This window comes from Lactuca virosa, chromosome 8 (genome assembly GCF_052849685.1).
Source record: "Lactuca virosa cultivar CGN04683 chromosome 8, Lactuca_virosa_CGN04683_v6, whole genome shotgun sequence".
NCBI classification, from domain to species: domain Eukaryota; kingdom Viridiplantae; phylum Streptophyta; class Magnoliopsida; order Asterales; family Asteraceae; genus Lactuca; species Lactuca virosa.
The window spans coordinates 244,913,644-244,934,229 of NC_136433.1; the positions used below are offsets into that span (position 1 = coordinate 244,913,644).

Below are 20,586 nucleotides of genomic sequence, written 5' to 3' on the forward strand. Positions count from 1 at the left end.
GTGGACCCTGCCAAGATCAAAGCTATTGAGGGCTGGGCAATCCCAAGAACCCCAACCAAAATCCGATAATTTTTAGGCCTCACCGGTTATTACCGAAGGTTCATCCAAAATTTCTCCAAAATCGCCAAGCCTATCACCGCTCTCACCCAGAAGGGTGCACCTTTTTATTGGAATGACAAACAAGAAGCTGCCTTCCAAACCCTGAAACAAGCCCTCTGCAGTGCTCCAGTGTTGTTCTTGCCAGAAGGAACGGAGGACTTCGTAGTATACTGTGATGCTTCTAATCAGGGGTTAGGTTGTGTGCTTATGCAACGAGGAAAGGTGATAGCTTACGCTTCAAGGCAACTAAAGACCCATGAAGTAAACTACACCACCCACGACCTCGAGCTGGGAGATGTGGTCTTCGCTTTGAAGATTTGGAGGCACTACCTATATGGTACAAAGTGCACCATTTTCACAGATCACAAGAGCCTCCAGCATATCCTGAATCAAAAAGAATTGAACATGAGGCAACGAAGATGGGTCGAATTGCTAAATGACTACGAGTGCGAAATCAAGTACCACCCAGGCAAAGAGAATGTAGTAGCCAATGCCTTAAGTCGAAAAGAGTACTCGGGTCGCCGAGTAAAAACACTGACAATGACCGTCCATTCCCACTTATCTTCACAAATCAAAGAGGCCCAACAGGGAGCCTTGAAGCCGGAAAACGTCACCAATGAGGCATTGCACGGAATGGAAAAGAATCTGACGGTCAAAGAAGACGGAGCCTATTATCTTATGGACCGAATATGGACACCGAGGTTCGGTGGGTTTCAGGACGTGATAATGAATGAGGCTCACAAAACCAGGTACTCTATCCATCCTGGTTCCGACAAGATGTACGTGGATATCAAACAACATTATTGGTGGCCGAACATGAAAGCGACAATTGCCACTTACGTAGGCAAGTGCCTCAATTGTGCCAAAGTTAAAGTGGAGTATTAGAAGCCCTCGGGTCTACTTCAGCAACCCGACATACCCGAGTGGAAATGGGAGAGGATAACAATGGATTTTATAACCAAATTACCCAAGACGGCAGACGGTTTGGATGCTATCTGGGTGATCGTTGACCGATTGACAAAATCCTCCCATTTCCTACCAATAAAGGAGACGTACAAGATGGAAAGGCTGACGCGAATATACCTGAAGGATGTAGTGAGACTTCACGGAGTCCCCATATCTATTATCTCGGATCGGGATAGTAGATTCACCTCTCACTTTTGGCAGTCGCTCCAGAAAGCGTTGGGAACCCGACTGGATATGAGCACTGCCTACCACCCTCAGACAGATGGCCAAAGCAAGCGAACAATTCAGACTCTAGAGGACGTGCTCCGAGCATGTGTAATAGATTTTAGAAAAGCCTGGAATACCCACTTACCCCTAGTTGAATTTTCATATAACAACGGCTACCGCACAAGCATAGGAGTCGCCCCCTTTGAGGCCTTGTATGGCCGGAAGTGCAGATCGCCCCTTTGTTGGGCCGGGGTGGGTGATACCCAGCTCGCAAGAGGGCAACTACCGGATAGCACCCTTACAGGGCCTGAGATCATCCGGGAAACAACTGAGAAAATCATCCAAATCAGATCACGACTTCAAGCGTCCCGGGATAGACAGAAAAGTTACGCAGAAAAAAGACGAAATTCGCTGGAGTTCCAAGTGGGAGACCGCGTGTTACTAAAAGTCTCACCCTGGAAAGGGACGATCCGCTTCGGGAAGCGAGGAAAGTTAAACCCGCGATACATCGGACCATTCGAGATTCTTGCCCGAATTGGTCCAGTGGTCTATAAGCTGCAGCTACCCTCAGAGCTCAACAACGTGCACCCCGTGTTCCATGTATCGAATTTGAAAAAGTGCTTATCGGATGAAACCTTTGTTATTCTGCTAGAAGAGATTGAGATTAACGGGAATCTCTTGTTCGTGGAAGAACCAGTCGAAATCATAGACAGAGAAGTGAAGCGCACTAAGCAAAGTCGCATCCCAATTGTAAAAGTCCGTTGGAGTGCCAAACGCGGGCCTGAATTCACAAGGGAATGTGAAGATCAAATGCTACATAAGTACCCCCACCTATTCGCTAAACCTTGAAGACTACTTCAAAGCAAAATTTTGGGGCGAAATTCCCTCAAGGGGGGGTTGATGTAACAACCGGCAATCTTCTGGTCAAGTCAAAGTCAAGTCAAGGTCAACAAGTCAATTTGGTCAACTCATCTAGTGTTTATATGTTAGGGATTTCTTTATGTTTACTAATGTACAACTATAAATCCTAATGCAAAGTAACACTTGAAAGTTTCAAATGTTCAGAATTTAAAACCCGAATCTGATTTAGGGAAGTAACAGCTCTATAAAGTACTATTAAGTTCCCTTCGGGGGTGTATAGCACTCAAAATGGGATGTAATTAAGTCTACGTCCTTTGAACTACGAAGAAAAACACTAATAAAGGCCCCCGGCAAAGTCTCTCTCAATCTCTCCCACTATATCTCTCTCTCCCAAATCTCTCAAAGTATGTGAAATCTCTCCCAAATCTCTCCAAGTATGTGAAATCTCTCCCAAATCTCTCCAAGTATGTGAATCTCTCCCAAATCTCTCCAAGTATGTGAAATCTCTCCCAAATCTCTCCAAGTATGTGAAATCTCTCCCAAATCTCTCTATGTACATTCTTCAGTTAAAAACAACCCAAAACCGAAGGAGAAAACCCAAAAGGACCCTCTTGGTCCGAAATCCTCTTGGTCCGGGACCCTCTTGGTCCGGAATCCTCTTGGTCCGGGACCCTCTTGGTCCTGAACCTCTTGGCCGGAACCCTCTTGGTCCGGAACCCTCCTGGTCCGGAACCCTCTTAATCTGGAATGCCTTCTAAGGAACCAAGAGGAGTCGCATCTTCGGAACCCCCCTTGCCTCAGATCCTCTCTTCGCTCCGGACAATCTCGCAGCTCCGGAAGCTTCTTGCCTCGCCTCGCTTCGAAAACCCCTGGCCGGACCGGACTTCGCCTCCTGACTTCGGAAATCCGAGAAGATGCTCCGGAATTTAGTAGATGACTCAGGAATTTGCTTAATGGCTCCGGAATCCCTCCTAAACACTTCAGACCCTCGCAGGAGCAAGGATACACTCCATATTTTTGTCATTTTCGGACTTTTTCATCATTTTAAGGCATTTTGACGACGGAAATCACAGCAAACTCATATTTTTCATATCTTAGACCCCTTAAACCCCTATTTTATGCCAAAATTAATTATTTTAAACATATTTATACAAAATAATACCCAAGATTTTTAAAGAGATTTTTAGAGGATAAAGGGGTTTGACTTTATGATATGATGTAAATCTCTCATTTCCCATGCAAATCTCAGTTAAACACACATTACCCATAGAAAATAAGCTTTACCCACCAGCCCTCCATGCAAATGTCAAGTCACTCCCTTATCCTCCCCTTTAGATACGTGAACCTTTCCTCCCTTATTCCACTTCTCATTCTTCACTTCCAGAAAACTCCCAAGAACACTCTCAACTCCTTCAAGCTCCAAGTTCATCTCTTCAAGGAAAATTTCCAGATTTCTTTTTGTAAGTATTTTATCTTCTTTGAATAATAATTCTCCTCATTATTTCTAAGATTCCATTATATTTACACATAAATTTATTCTTAGAATATTCTAAAGATTAAAGAGCCTTTCAAGTGTTGAAACTTGGAAACTCCTCATCATCTCCTCTAATCACCCAGCAAGTTAACCAAAGTTAGCTTCATACCCCACCTTTTTCTAAGTTTTTATTGTTTTTGGGGGACAATACAAGTCAAATCTTGTCTAAATCATTGGATAATTGCATGTATTTGTATGTTTAGTGTGTGTGTTGAAATATTATTATTCTATTATAAATTTTCATGAACGTGAGTTTCACAGATCTTATGAAAATCTGAAAAATATTTAAAAACCACCACATAAAGAATACTTTGTGTACAAGAAGAGCCTCCCAAGGTTTTTGGATGTGTCCATTTATACCCCCTTATTTCATATCTCCATATCTAGAGACAAGAAGTTGTTGAAATAGACTTATGAGTTGACACTATTGCTAGGATCTTCAAAGTTTGGAACTTTATGCTCTATAAATGACTTTTTGCAAACTATTAGGGAGTATTTTATAAATATTTGATATAAATATTTGCGTCAAGAAATCATACAAATAGAGCCTTTATGACAGAAAAATTTGCATGTCGTAAAGCTGTTGTCATAACTTCACACAAGTCATAGTTTTACACAAATCATAACTTGACACCTTCTGACAAATGGGGCCACACTTAGTAATTTATAAAGGGAAAGAGCCATTTTGTCGACTTCGCTAATATTGGGTCGATTGATAAATATACAAAACGGATTATTTTCAACAAACGACACGAAATGAAACTAAACGAAATATCAAGTCAACGACTACAACTAATATTATTTATTTAGCAAATAATGATTTTCACGATTTGCTCAAAGATCGGGTAGTATTCTAGTTAGACAAATCTTCACAGTACATATATTGATACAATATTGTGCGCTTTAAGTCCTGTAAGAGTTATAACTAGAGTCTCCTGGAGGGAGAGCGGGAATTTGTGTATAGATCTATACGGGGTTGACACCCCGCACCTTCGTTGTTCGATACAGCTAGACCGGCCATTCTAGGGTGACAAATGTCTTGAACAAAACCGATGCCTGAAGAACATCATAACAGGCACTCCGACACATCAGTATGGTTATAACGACTCACTAGAATACATCAGAAACGTATTTATACAAATTTCACCTTCGGTTTACAATCAACTATGTTTTGATTATCTCAATGAGACTTTTCCACACAAGTGTTATGTTTTTACCAAAGCTACTATTTTTACACATCAGAAAATATAGGATTTTCTGGGGAAAACGATTTGTACGATTTCGAAAACGATGATTTAAGACACACATGCAACTATACTCGATTTGAAACAAGAATTACAACTATTTTGATAAGAAAATATTGGATTTTCTGGATTTCTAAACTATCATCGAAGTTTTATACGAAAATGCTTATGAACTCACCAACATATTTTATGTTGACGCTTTTCAAACGACTTGTATTCTCAGGAAATCAATAAGCAGGTTGGATCGCAGACTCAAGATTATTTTGCTGTATTTTGGAAATTTGCTTACTATTTTTTCTTTTGTGTAAATTTGAGAACATAAATGATGTGTGTAAAATGCACTAGTTTTAATCCTACTAACTTAAACACAAAGACAAACACACGAAAGGCAGTGTACCTATCGATTAGCAGTTTAGTTCAGGTAAGTAGGGTATCGAACACAGGGAACGGTAAACAATTAAAATAAATGCTAATATTATCTAAATAAAACAAGTAATAGAAAGGGGGTTTTCTCTAGTTTTGCAAGACTAGAAACTTAAACAATTAACTTAAACTTAAACTAAGAAACTAATAGCTAAGCAAATAAAAATCAGCTAAATTCAATAATTAAGGAGACTTCTGTTTAGGTTCTAATCATTTATTCCTATGGATTGATTTTATGACAAGTGCAATGGATTAATTGGCATTGGCTACCGATTAGTGTGATTAGGTTCACGTTCGCTATTACTAATCCTTAGAAAACAAATTAATTCAAGCAGTGATCAGTTGATTAAACCAATGAGTTTCCTAGTTTATTGATTCGGGTTAAATAAGACCTGTAATTAGTTAATCAAATTACTAATTCAGTTAACCTCTTGTTGATGGTTTGTCACACAAGCTCACACATTAGTTTACCCACTTTCTAGTTAATCCTAGTTTCACGTTCGCTAATCCTAGGCACATAACTATGTTTTCACATAAATCACATGAGGTAAGCAATTAAGAGATGTCATGCATCTTAATTACTTGATAATTAACAGAAAATAGTTATGGTTAATGAATAAGGTTCTTTAACAAGCTTAATAAAACAAAGTTCACCAAATTAAATTAATCCAACCACAAAATCAAACCATAATCACAAAATCATCTATCCTAAACAGAAGGTATGAGTTTTAGCTCATGATTACAGCAGAAACAAGCTCAAAAACGAAATCAATTGGTAAAAACATAGTTCAAACAAGAGATTAGGTAAAGAGTAAACTTGATTTTGCCTTGATTCTCCTTCAAATTGAATGTAGGGTTGATTCCTTAGCTTCCCACGCTCCAGCAGCACCTTTAGTCGACAATTGGCCTCCAAGGGTTCATCTATATGCTAGGGTATCGGGCAGGAATGCCCTTTATATAGATTTTCACAAAACAAAGGTGACTCGTCGAGTCCGTCACTTAAAACCCGTGTACGGCAAGTCAGCGTCCAAAATCGCGAAAGTTTGACGTGACTCGTCGAGTTGAGGCCCAACTCGTCGATTCCGTTTGGAATCAGCATTTTCTCAAAACACGAAAGTCGTCCAAAATTGTGTCTAGTTTTCAGAACATTTTAAATCTCGTCAATCGGAGTTACGGTTCATGAGATATGGCCAAAACACTGACGAGGGGTCAAGCTGTCCAGCAACATCCTTCTTTCTTCAAAATCCAAGATCCAAGCCTCCAATCGCTAGTTCCGCTTCCTTTTCCATCCGAGCATGTCATTGTTGCTGAAAAATGAAATTATAAACTAATTAAGTACCTTTTGTTCATTAAATGAGACAAAAACAACATAAAGTATTAAGATAATGCATGAATTTTATAACTAAATATGCCCATATCAATAAACACGATGTAAAACAATGTAAGCTTATTATATTGATGTATGATGTTTGGATTTGCTATGCTTCAATTATGTACAATCGTTATGATACTGCACAATGACGTCACCCGCCTCAGGACGTTTCCGCCGTTCTGGTTCGGGGGTGTGACAGTTGATATGATAGATCCTGACTCAATCTCCATCGTTGCCATCATGGAGATGTTCTATCAAATGGGGTACAAAGAAACCCTAACTACAATCTCAAAATTCAGGAAGCCGAATCTGCCACCACTATGGAACGGGCTTTTCACTCTCTTGTTTAAAAGTTTCTTGGAGCGTGTCACTAGATCGGATTGTGCTAGCAAGTTGTTTATGTCAATTCTGTATGGACTCTACAACGGAATCAACATCAATTTTGGAGCTGTTCTTAGGGCTCAAGTGGTACAAAGCACCCATTCAACCACGAGACACAGCGAGATCTCTTGTGCTCGATTCTGGACAATCATTGTTCAAAGGGCAATCGATAAGCACAACATTCCAGTAATACAAGACTCTTTCATGTCTGCCATCTCCAACTTTCATACCACAAACATTATACTTGCTGATAGTTCCAAGTTGTCGTTTGTTGGATCCATATCGGAGGCTATGTTTCGCAATATTCCAGCCGCTAGTAAAATTCTTGAAGCTTACAGGAAACTTCATGTCTCTGGTTTTCATCCTTTGACGCCGGAGTTACAATCCATTATTGATGAAGCAGATAAACCGAAGAAAGGAGGGCAAAAGAGGCATAAGAAAAGGGATAAGAAACAAAGTGCTAAAGAGGGTCCGTCCAAGAAATGAATGTCATAAGCTGACACATCTGCACCAACTCCCTCTGCAGCAAAGAAACGAAAGTTGAAGAAGAAAGTACAAAAGTCCAAATCCCCGACTCCAAGTGAAAGTGAACATTCGCAGTCTGAATCTCACTCAGACGTTCGCATTGAAGTGGAGGAGCCTGTTCAAGTTGAAGACACTACAACAACTTCTCAACCAAAGGTTTCGCAGCCTATTTCCACTGCTCCTGAGGTAACAGTTGAGATTCCTATCTCAGTTCCAATTTTCAATGATTTTGTTGAGACTGTTTCTGTCCCCTCTCCTACTGCCACTATTTCCACGCCAATCACTATTGCTCCATGCCCATCTGTCTCCATTGGTGTTTCGCAACCTCCACCAATTTTACTGATTCTACAACCGCACCAGCAACAACTGTTGAACCTCCTGTTTCTGTCAACACATCTGATATGGGGGCTGGAACTTGAGGTTTTGCAATAGGTCATTCTACACCCCCCATTTCCCCTATTCGCCACAATGACCCAGATACAATTTTTGGCGATGATGACAACTTCGCGGGATTCACCTACAGTCCATTCAACCTTAGGACCGAGAGTGACGATGAAGCCTCAGTCACGATAGGGCAACTCAAGGCCATAAATGAGAAACTGGACTCGCTGCTCAATGTTGCAAAGACCTCATCCATAGATGAATATTCTCAAGCGACGGTCAAGTCCATTCTTGAGACCCTTACTAAGGAGCATTCTGCCAATCTTGAAAGGATGAATAAGGCTGTAAATGATTCTACCTCTGTCTACAACAAAACGACCTACAACCACCAGTCATACCTTATAGCAAGTTACTACTAACTGATTATTTATTAGAGTATTTTTATTATTAATAAATATCAAAACTTGTACTTAATTGGAAAAACATTATTTTATGAAAATAATATTTTACCAACATATTCTTTTGTTATTGTTGATTGAAATTATGGTTGGTAGCAACATTTTTTTAACTAACCTTTTTTAGCAACATACTTTGTTTAGAATCCTTTTCCAGCATTATACTTTTAGGAACGAGATTGCTATTAAACAAATCTATTATATCAAGAAACATATTATTTTTCCCACCATACATATGCTTTGTAATTCATTTTTAACCAATAATCTTTTAAAGTTATTATAATTTCATAAACCAGATAGCAGCACCCACAAAAGGCATTATACTTGTGGATAATTTGCTAAAATAACAACCTTTGATTTATGAACTAAAAAATTGCAACCAACACACATCAAATACAAATGATTCATTTTTTTTTATTTCTAACTAATAAACGTAAATGGACAAACCAGACAAAATTTACAAATTACATTAAATTGGGGCCTTCATTAACGCACTTCAAGCATTCAATACAATTGTAGTTCATGATTCTCAATGTAACTACAGTAGCTTGAAAAATGAAGATACTAGGGGTTTATGATCAAGAGGAAAAGATAATTTTAGCAAATTCACGTGAACAAATTAGTCAAAGCATTAACAAAGATGGAAACGGAAAATATGAATAAAGCATAAGTACGATTACCTGATGCGTCTGATTGCAAGAAGGAACCGATGCGTGTGATTGTAAGAATGTGTGACAAGGAAGAATCAGGACGATATCAATATTCGTGAGGAAGATGGCAAGGTAAATCCAAACATGTGAACTTTTGATATGTCCTACCATTTAGAAGAAGGGCATTATGGTCTATTTATTGTTTTTATTCAATTATAATGATAAGGTTATAAAAAAAGGATTAAAAATCATTAAAAAAATAGATTTTGATACATATGATATGTTATAACATTAAAAAGGGAAAATATGATATTTAGATTTTAAGTCGGATAAATATGATATTTGAACGTTTACTAAGGACATATACAAAATTCTCCCATAATAAAATTACCCTTTATTGATTTATTTGTAAATTATATTTATTTCATACATATATTTGAAAATAAATTATATATACTTGTAAAAGATATGTTTGTAATCTTTTTATTAATTTCATGCTTACAAAACATTTTTAAAACAATTTCAAAACATATATAAAATAATACATATATTAATAAAATCAATAGAATTTATAGAAATGAAATATTCTCTATGCTAGGATTTCACATGTCTCAAGAGAGATAACACAAAGATCCCAACTTAACACTACTCGCATGTATTTTACCTAATAGTTCAAAGAAAACGAGTTCTATAAAATAAAAAATAGACTGTCGATTATTTAGTATAACAAGTTAATCCTAAATCAATTGGAATATTGTATCAATTGACTACAGACCCGTTTCTTGAAGATATCTACGAAAAAACAAAGAGAAAATGACTTACGAGCCCAAAGAAGTTTCAAAACCGTTCAAAAAACTCAATCATGTTTTTTTTGTTCAAGAAAACTCAACGAACTTAACCTTTTGTCTAAAAAAAACTCAACTAAGTTACACTTTTGTTCAATTCTATGGAAGTAAAAAAAGAGAAACATATTACATGACTTATTACCATATCGGGAAAATGACTTGTCAGACGAACGAAGTTTCCAAATCTTTCAAAAAACCTCAATCATATTTTGTCTGTTCAAAAAAACCCAACGAACTTAATCTTTTGAACAGACAAAACATGATTGTTAGACATAAGGTTAAGTTCGTTGGGTTTTCTTGAACAAACAAAACATTATTGAGGTTTTTTGAACGGTTTGGAAACTTCGTTGGGCTTGTAAGTCATTTTCCCAATAAAACAAACCCTAATCTAATGTAATAACTTATGTTAGGTATGAATCCGGGACAAATTGGTCGTAGGGGCAAATTAGGAAACTTTCCTTTTATTAGTTTTTGAGTTTTATGCTCTACAATGTTTTAATTAGATTAGGATTCTAATTTAGTCTTGTATAAATAGAGGTTAAATCTATGTAATTTTTATTTAGATTTCTACCGATAAAACCTTGGTTAGCAAGTAATATTAAGGTTTCTTTTCCTCCATGTTATTCCCCAATTTTTCTCTTTTTCTTCTACTTGCTGCACATTTTTTTTGGGATCAAGGTATTATCAGGTTAATACCCAACAACTTATACAGATATATACATATACAATAGTAGTAATTAAAAACTAAATCCAAAGTCTTTTGTATATTAAGATCAAAACCTTTAATGACCTGAATCACATTCTCATCAGAATAAAGTTCTTAAGTATAACATTTGCAACACTCTTTGACAACCATATATGGTTCATGTTAAGTTTCTTTATCCAACATCCAAAACTAGGGGTGTGTATGAGGCGTTTTGGTTCGGTTATTGGTCAAAACCGAACCATAACCATTAGAATTGGTTAATATATTTCGATAATCATTGGGTAGCGGCTAATATTGGTTTTGGTTACTAATTTTAGTTGGTTAATGGTTATGGTTTATGGTTAATATCGGTTAACCAAAGTGGTCCAAGATGATATAAAAATAAAAATATGTTGCTATAAAAATTTAAAAACATTGTCTATCGTTATAAAAAGTAAATGATTGTGTATATATAATTGTATTAATAGAATATTATTTATTCTATCTAACTCCAAATAATTACTAGGGGTGTATGTACATAATGCTAAAGTGGGTCCTAGGACCCACTTTATTTTGCAACTTATATTATAAACTATACCTAAAAAAAAATTAAGAACTACCATATAAATTTTAAAGAACCTACCTCCACCCAACTATCTCATTAGTTTGTGACATTTGTCTATTTTCATGTTTATACAATTAGTTAAGATTTGAGAATATTTGATTGATAATAAAACATACGTTAGTTCTAAAGTTCTAAATTGATATTCTCATTATTTAGCTGTTAGTTCTAAAGTTTTAAATTGCTATTCTCATTATTTAGCCTTCAGAACCGATGTCCCAACTCATCTATCACAAGTGAAGGTAATTAAAAAACAAGATATTACTTAATTACTTATCCTATGAATTTGTTTATGCATTATAAGTATTAAATATAAACATATTAAATCGTTATATTGCTACCGAAAAATGTTGCGGATATAAAATTAATGTTATGTTTGCTAGTTACGGTTAGTGACAATTTTGAAATCAATGTTGTTCTTAGGTACAATTAACATGGTTAGTTCAATAGTTATTGAAAAAATATGTTTTGGTAAGTATCGATAATGATACAATGGATATATTTCAAGAGATAAGACATCGTCGAATATAATTGTAAGAATTTAATATAATTATTGAAGTTATGCTTAGTTTTTTTTATTTATACGACTCGACCCGCCATTAGCATTTTTTTACTCTTTCATTTTTTTTTTCTGTTTCGCTTAAATTGCGAATCACGTGGTTTTCGTTTCTAGATTCGCCACTGATAATTACCCTTATAATTTTTAATTCTCAATATAGTTACGTACCATATATTTAATATTATATTATTTTAAAAACATTATTAATATTATTAGTTTAGTTCGGTTTATAATGGTTCGGTTTTTGATGAAAACCATAACCAAACCATATATATTCGGTTAATCAAAGTTAAAAACCGAACCATATCTTTTAGTAATGGTTCAGTTATATTGGTTAATTTAGTTATAATTTGGTTTTGTGGTTAATGTGCTCGCCCCTATCCAAAGGGTGCTAACATTTCCACGTTACATTTTTTTTCATCCACTTCAGATTATAGTTTTTTTACTTTTTTGTCCTTTTTAATTTACAAAAATAAGAAAAGAGAAAGACAGAGAAAAATCCAAACGTCAGTTCTTCCTTTCTTTGGACGCATCTTCCAAAGACGAAACGCCGATTTCTTGTGGCCGTTCAAGAAGCCGGACACGCTGCTTCTTTTCCGTTCACCGGTCGCCATTGCTTCTTCCAATTCGCCTGCCTCCCTTCTGAATCGATTCCCAGGATGCAGATACACCTCAATAAAACCGAGACCCACCCCCGACATATGCTCTTGCTGTGTGTGCAGGTCTATATCTTCATCTTTGCTTCGCTTCTTGATGGCGTGAATGGACTGAACAGGGAACCTGTTGATGAAGGCTTCTCAAAGAAGACGATGGTGATTAATATTTGCGATAGTGATGGTGGCTGGATGAGAATGATGGCGTGGTGGCTGGGATGTAGAAGATGATCGACCGAAACAGAGATACGGTAAAGGTGAATGGTGATGCAGACGATCTGTGGTTAGACATCTCCTATCGACAACTAATTTTGACATTTGAGCTTCTACCTAGTGCTCTGTGTTCTTTCCTCCGTCACATGTGTCATCCCTTTGATTTGGTTCATTTTGTTCGTGCATCATCTATTGCAGCTGTATATTAATGCTTCAAACAAAAATGAAATTGTCGGATAATTAGGATTTTGCCGGTGGTGTATTACCCATTTTGGGATGAAAACCCATCTTGGGTGGAAACCACTCGTCCGTATAAACTATGAAGAAAGTGGGTTTCTTCATAGTATTACTGGATTGTTAATAACACCGTTTTAGTGTTTTTTGTGGTTGAGATGTAGAAGATAATCAGCTGAAAGAGAGGTATGGTAAAAGTGAATGGTGAAACAGGCGATATGTGATTAAGGATAACAGCGGCAGCATATTAACCCATTTACCTTTATTTCATATTTTTTTATAAACTATCAATAAGGACAAGGGCAAAAAGGTCAAAATGCTTTAATTTCAAGTGGATGGAGAAAATAATTCAGTAGAAATATCAGGTCCCCTATCGAAAACTTGAAGATATATAAAGATCAAGGAATTCTTCCTGTAAATTTATTTTGGGAAATCATTAAATTTGTAAGGTTTTTATTCAATCCATTCGGGTAGTTTCACATAATTTATTATCAGCCATGTTTGAGCTGACATCAAGAACCTTTAAATCAGAAGGATTTCGAATAAGATGAAGCACAATACCTTAAAAATTCATAATTAGAGAAATTGATGTACTTACTTCAGTTGTTTGAAAGATCCAATGAACTCACATATCCTTGAAAATCATTTCAACTTAAGCCAAGTATTTTAGATGACTCAGTTCTTACAAACAAGAGTTAATCACATTACCAACTAAAATACTTGGACTTGAGTTGGAATGATTTTAGATGAGATTCAAAGCTTTCCTCTTAGATGAGTTTTTATGATCAAAACTAGTTGCTTTATAAAGCCATAAATGAACAACTTATTACTATTGAAGACATGCAAGTCAAAGGACGATTTTAGTCCACGAATTAATATGTTTTTTTTTATCATGGCATAGTTTTCTTTTTTCTCAATCTAAATCAAGTGGTTTACAAAAATGTATGAAACCCTTCGATAGACCCACACAAATTAAAATTGTGTTTATATATATATATATATATATATATATATATATATATATATATATATATATATATAGAGAGAGAGAGAGAGAGAGAGAGATAGATTCATTTGAGACCATGCTAATTTTTTGAGACATGGGGACGCGATCCTAGCCAATTATCTTGGAGATCAAAAAATTAAAAAAAAAATTGTAAAATGAAATATAAAAAGAACAATCCAAAAATTCTTTTTTTAACAATTATTTTCATCATTTAATTCAAACAAAATAAAATAAAATAAAAATAAAAAATTTAAAAAAGATTACCGTTTTTTTTTTCGAAATATACATGAAATATTTTAATAGAATATTACACTGTAAATATTCAAATCGAATTCTTAAAATGTTAGAATATTCTAATATTCTACTAAAATTGTTAGATATGTTAAAATATTCTAATATTCTATTTGAATTGTTAGATTTATTAGAATATTCTAATAATCTATTAGAATTGTTTAAATATTTATAGTTTAATATTGTAGTAGAATATTTTAATATTCTAAAATTTCGATTTGAATATTTACAGTTTAATATTTTATTACAATATTTCACGTATATTTAAAAAAACGGTATTTATTTATTTATTTACTTTCAGATAATCTAAATGATGAAAATAATATTTTAAAAAAAATTCAAAAATTTTCATTTTTTTTGCATTTTAAAAATATATTTTTTTGATCTTCAAAATGGATGGTTATGATTGCGTCCTCATGTTTCACAAAATATGATGGTCTTAGATGAACCTAACCTTATATATGTGTGTGTGGATGTATATTTGTCCGCATATCAAATGTGTGCATATATATATATATATATATATATATATATATATATATATATATATATATATATATATATATATATATAAAGGGATATATGTACACTAGTTTATAACCCGTGGGAACCACGGTTATAAAATTAATTAAACTTTTATAATAAATATTTATAATTATTAATTAGTTATTTTAAATAAGTCATTTTAAATAAATTATTAATTAAGAGATATATCAAAATTTTAAAGTTATTATAAATTTAAATTTAACATATAATTTGAAAATGTAAATTTGAATTTTGAAATAAGTTGCCTAATATATCTACATGACACATTGTATAATATTAATGAGTAGTTGTATTAAAGTGAAACTTGGCAAAAAGAGATTAAAAGTATTTATTTATTAGAATAGGTATGTATATGTTTATGAATTAGTTGTGGTGTCAACATGTTTTTCAACATCACCTTTTTAAGTCAATGTTATGGCTCTTATCGGAACTCCAGGGCATGTCTTCTAAAGTTTTAGTTAGGTGCTTAAAAGACCGAGTTATTAAATTTGGATCCAGGCCACCGTAAAAAATAGTTGGTCTGGTTACGGTAAAAGAAACCCCTCCCAGTTATACCATTTTAAAAAGGCCCATTCATTGATCTATTGAAGTCTTTGGTTAAAAAAAAAAATTAACTCTTTGCTATTTGGATAAAACCGAATTGTTCAATTGGACAATTTAGATCGGATTATTTGGTTTGGATATTCGGATTTTTGGATTGGTTTTCAGCAAAACCGAATTATTATTTTGAATTTCAGATTGGTTTTGGTTTATAAATCAATGACCGAATAGTCCAAAAAAACCGAATAACAACTTATTATCTATTTTTCATATGTATCATTAACTATTTATAAATTTACTAAATTATTATTTTTAGTTATTAGAAATTTTCATCGAATATATTACTTTAAAACTACTTCTTACCAAAAGTTTTTTGTCAATGAAATATTAACTATAATATATTTTCTTAGTATTTGTTCATAAATTATAATTTATAAAAAAAAATAGTTTATTTATAGATTTTGATAATATTCAAGTTATATATTTTTCAAAATGTCTTGCCTCTTGAAAACCGAATTTAAAAACCGATCCAACCAAATTGTAATTTGGTTTGATCGGATCGGATTTAAATTTAGTTTGAACTATTCGGATCAATGTTTGGAGAACTGAAATCTATTCGGATTCACTTGATTGGATCGGATCAAACCGATCCATCCAAACGAACACCGCTCATAAGGACTACATAGTTGTTGGAGTCCTTTTTGGTACCTTTCTTTCATATTTCGAGTTTTCGCAAGTTTTTGTATTTTTATAGAATTGTAAGTTTTTGTAAAAACAATATACGTTAATTATTATTGGCATGCCAAGTTTTCACCGTTTAAATCCCTACACATAGCAATCTAGACATCAAGATAAAAAAACAATAACCATCAGTTTAATTTGAAAGATAATGAATGCACAGGTTTATTTTTTTGTTAAATTAATGAAAAAGAGTTGCGATATATCACTTGTAATATACTTCGTGAATCTTGTCCTTTGGAAATAAGAAGTTAACATGAGAAAATGATCATCCACTCAATATTTTTCCAATTTAAATAGATGCATTAAGCTTATAACTGCTTCCAGCATCGTCATATTCTTTCCTTAATATGATTGATTTTACTTGTATTAAGCTACAAGTCATTAACACATTTTATTGTACTCATTCATTGCATATAAAATCAAAAAAACAAAACTTGAAATCCAATCTAGTTGAGAATAGAGATGTCAACGCGGGCAAACGGGACTGGGAGTGCATCCCCAGCCTCCGCCTCCGAAATTTCCCCGTTCCTCCGCCCCGAAATGTCTAGCCTTCTTACCCCCGCCCCCGAATCCCCCTTAATACCGCCGTCCCCGCCCGTTCCCCCGCCCCCAATTAATTTTGGACTGTTTTTTTGTTTAAAAAAGTTGTTGTTTGGGCTAAAAAAAACTATTTTTAGGTAACAAATAATTATTTATAACAGAATTTTACATGTTAAAAACAAAAAAGTTATGACATCTTAAAAACATTATCTTAACAACTTAAAAATGTTTTTTGTTGAATTTTGGAAGCTCAAAATTATGTTATTGTTATATATATATATATATATATATATATATATATATATATATATATATATATATATATATATATATATATATATATATATATATATATAATTTACTAACGGGGGCCCCATAGGGGTTCCGAGACGGGACTGCCAACCCCTGTCCCCACCCCTGAAATTTAAACGGGGGTTAACCTTGTCGCCGCCCCCGTCCCCGTCTCCGATTTTTTTAATAAATACACTCAAATGGGACAGGGCCCCCACGAGAACGGGGACCAATGAGACTTTTTGACATCCCTAGTTGAGAAAACATCACACACAAACGACGATTCTCTAACACTTTAAGAAAATTAAACAACTATGTGGAACTATTTTAAAAGTGCTTCGTTGAGGGCTTCTTTGGAAAAGAATAAGTGAAAACAGAAAGGAACAAGATGAACAAAGGTACGCAAAATAGAAAAGATACGACCCACTAAATTTTATAAATTTTCACACATATATTCCTTTTCTTTGCTTAAAATAATATAGGGGCTCCAAAAACATCATATCCTAAAGAGAGAAACATAATCATGGAGGTAGTTGAACACACGCATCTACTAAAGCTCGTTGATTTGCACCTAGAATTCCCACCCTTTGAAGAAGAAGAAGAAGAAGAAGAAGAAGAAGAAGAAGAAGAAAATGGTGATTATGAGGATTGTGATCCAATTACGAAAGAGTGCTTTCAATGTACATGTAGCGGATGTGACCAACAAATCTCTATTTACCATAAGTACTACTACAAATGTATGGGTGGTTCATTGTGTGATTTCTCCCTTCACAAATTCTGCGCCAAGCTCTCGATAAGGTTAGTGTACACATTACACCCACATCATCTTTTCATTAATATTGATCATTCGAGGAATATCAATTGGAGATGTAGTATCTGTAATAGCCATCTCATGCTTCTAGAAATGCATTACGTATGTTCGTCATGTGATTTCATCTTAGATATAAATTGTGCATTGGAAGTAGGAAAAAAGTTATCCATCATCCTAGCCACCCACACTTACTAATATGTACTATCTCTAAACCCATTTTGTGTCTTTGTAATGCATGTAGGAAGGAACATAGAGGGATGTTCTATCAATGCAACTTGTACCAACTTCACCATGCACAATGATTGTGCTTTCCTACCACAAAATTTGCTAATCCAACAGACTACAAAGAATACTTGGTATCATACTCATCCACTCACCATTTCATATTCTTTCCCCAAGTTGGATCAAATCGCTAAACATCATCCTAGATGCAGAGTATGTGGTGATCATTTTAACAATGAGTATCTTTGGATTTACAAATGCGATAAATGTATGTATTATGTCCATGTGGAGTCTGCAACGTCAGGAAGAAAGCAAGGATCGTATATGGCCACCATACGTGCTGGTAAATATTCCTTTTATGATTGCTTTTGTTTACTTACCTTAATTGTTATAAATTTTGTGATTGATTAATTGTATCTTAATTTGATATATACTAACCCACTTTGATATTCCATTTCTAATTTATCAGGATTTCGGAAAACCATTAAAAACTTTGAAGATGTTGACCATCCCCATCTTCTTCATCTCCCATTCCCCGACCAAACTTACAACATACCAAAACAAGTTTTTTTCTATAGAAATAAGATCTAGAGCGTTGAAAATTGATGAGGGAAACCTAAAACACATCAGCTATCAACACCCTTTAATTCTAGTCGAGACACAATGCAATGGAGGTATCCAACAAACCTCCTCAAAATATAAATTGTTATTGTGTCATAATCCAATGAAAAAGATCCAACTACTATGCAATGTATGTCTGATACCAATCACAACCATGCTATTTTCAAATGTGCTAATGAAGCTGAGTGTTGCAACTTTGTGCTCTATGAGTGGTGCACCCGACTGCCTGCAAAAATACTAAACCACCAGGTCACCCACACCATATCCTTATTCTCATGTACTCAAACGTCCCTCATTTCTTTGTGATGTGTACCATTGTATTGTTTATCATCTACATTGCAATGGATTTTCCTATTCTTGTGTCGAATGTAGATACTATATTGATGTTACATGTGGATTTATACCTAAGAAAATCACACATGAATCTAACACGGATCACATTCTTTCACGAGTTTCAAAATCGTTTTTTGAATTTTGATTGTCATATGTGTCTACAATCTATTAATTGGGATCCTATCTCAAAACTATTTCTAAACAAATAACTTGCATTCAGTTGCAGATATTGTGATATTTATATTCATCTTGAATGTGCTTTATTATTACCGAAGACGATTAGGCACAAGTATGACAAGTATCCAATGCCCCTAAGTTACCTTCCAATTGAGAACCATAAGAGTGAATACTTATGTAAAATTTGTGAAGATGATTTGAATCCTCAGGCAGCTTTCTATCATTGTCATGATTATGTTCAGTCTATGCATATTGTGTGTGCTCCTTCAATACTTCTGTACGAAACAAATACATATACTTGGAATCAAAGAACCATTTATTATTTTGTGAATATAAAGTTCGGAAGTATTCATGACATTAATGCTCACATGCACCCTCTCTCATTTGCTCAAGGCATCGTGTCTGATGATGGATGTAGCAAGTGTGGTGAAGGATTACAACACAAAATGATCTTTAAATGTATCCAGTGTAAGTTTGCAATTGATTATGACTGTTGTAAGTCTTTAAACAAGCTATGAGGCTTTTAGCATAATATGATTTGTACCCTTCAATATATAACTCTTTAAGGTTTGTTAGTATATATCAAATAAAGATACAGTTTTTGTCTGTATATTTACGTTCTTGTATTAATTATGGATTTTTGAATATCATGTATCGTAGGATTTCGTATAAAATATTATTATCTAAGTAAGGTTCTTCATTTGGATGTTTATGTTCGTTCTTTCGTTTATATTTATGTGTATTCGTTTATCCTTGCTTATACTCATCCGTTTGTGTTCTCATTAATGTCACATGAACCACTAGATAATTCCCCATTGTCTCCCTCCTCGTATGATCAATCTTTGAATTATTTTGTTGACCATAGTTTTTTTGGAACGACAAATAAGAATGCAACACCCGGTTTCTAGAACAGATCGATTTAGGGCTTCAAGGAATCAAAGGCATGGTTTTTGGGTAAAACCAGGTGTCACGACGTGACCATAGAGAGGTCACGACATGAAAAGTGATTAAATGAGAATGTTGATTTAAACTTAGCTCACGATGTGATACATATGTGCTCACGATGTGAGATGTGCTGCAACCCAATCCCATAATCTTCTAGGGTTCCTTTTGTATTTAAACCCCATAACTTCATTTTAGGGTTCCTTAATAGCCTCCTTCATCCTCAAACATAGAAAAAAACCTAACCCTAGCCTTTCCTTGTGATTTTTGAGATTTTGGTGGTGTTTTGGTGGCTTGAAGAAGAAGGAATCACCTTTGCAGCATAAATCCAGCTTGGAAGCTTCGTTTGCATCTTCTAGAAACATATTTAGACCATTGTGAGTAATCAAGATTCAAGCTTTACGATTCCTTGTTGCTAGATCTAAGGTTTTATGCATGTTTATCCATCGATAGTTGAGTTAGAGTGTTAGGACTCCATAAAGTTAGCAACTTTGTGGGTCCTTATAGTCCCTTCGTGTTTATATGTGATGGATCTGAAGTTTGGATGATGTTTGAGCTCATGCTTGAGGTTTTGACCTCCTTTTCTTCATAAATGCCCTAATTTGAGCTCAAGTCT

At 34.6% G+C, this 20,586-nt stretch overlaps 1 long non-coding RNA gene across 2 annotated transcripts; it reads right to left on the reverse strand.

Annotated features, from left to right (window-relative positions):
• Positions 1–5,991: 5,991 nt before the first annotated feature.
• On the reverse strand, positions 5,992–13,679 carry LOC145132027 (uncharacterized). Of its 2 annotated transcripts, XR_013717843.1 has the most exons (3): positions 13,508–13,679; positions 9,129–9,262; positions 5,992–6,641 (listed from the first exon to the last, which is right to left on the reverse strand). It is a non-coding gene; the product is annotated as an uncharacterized LOC145132027 (long non-coding RNA). The 2 variants fall into 2 exon arrangements; XR_013717842.1 differs by lacking the exon at positions 5,992–6,641 and having other exon boundaries at positions 8,913–9,262.
• Positions 13,680–20,586: the final 6,907 nt, after the last annotated feature.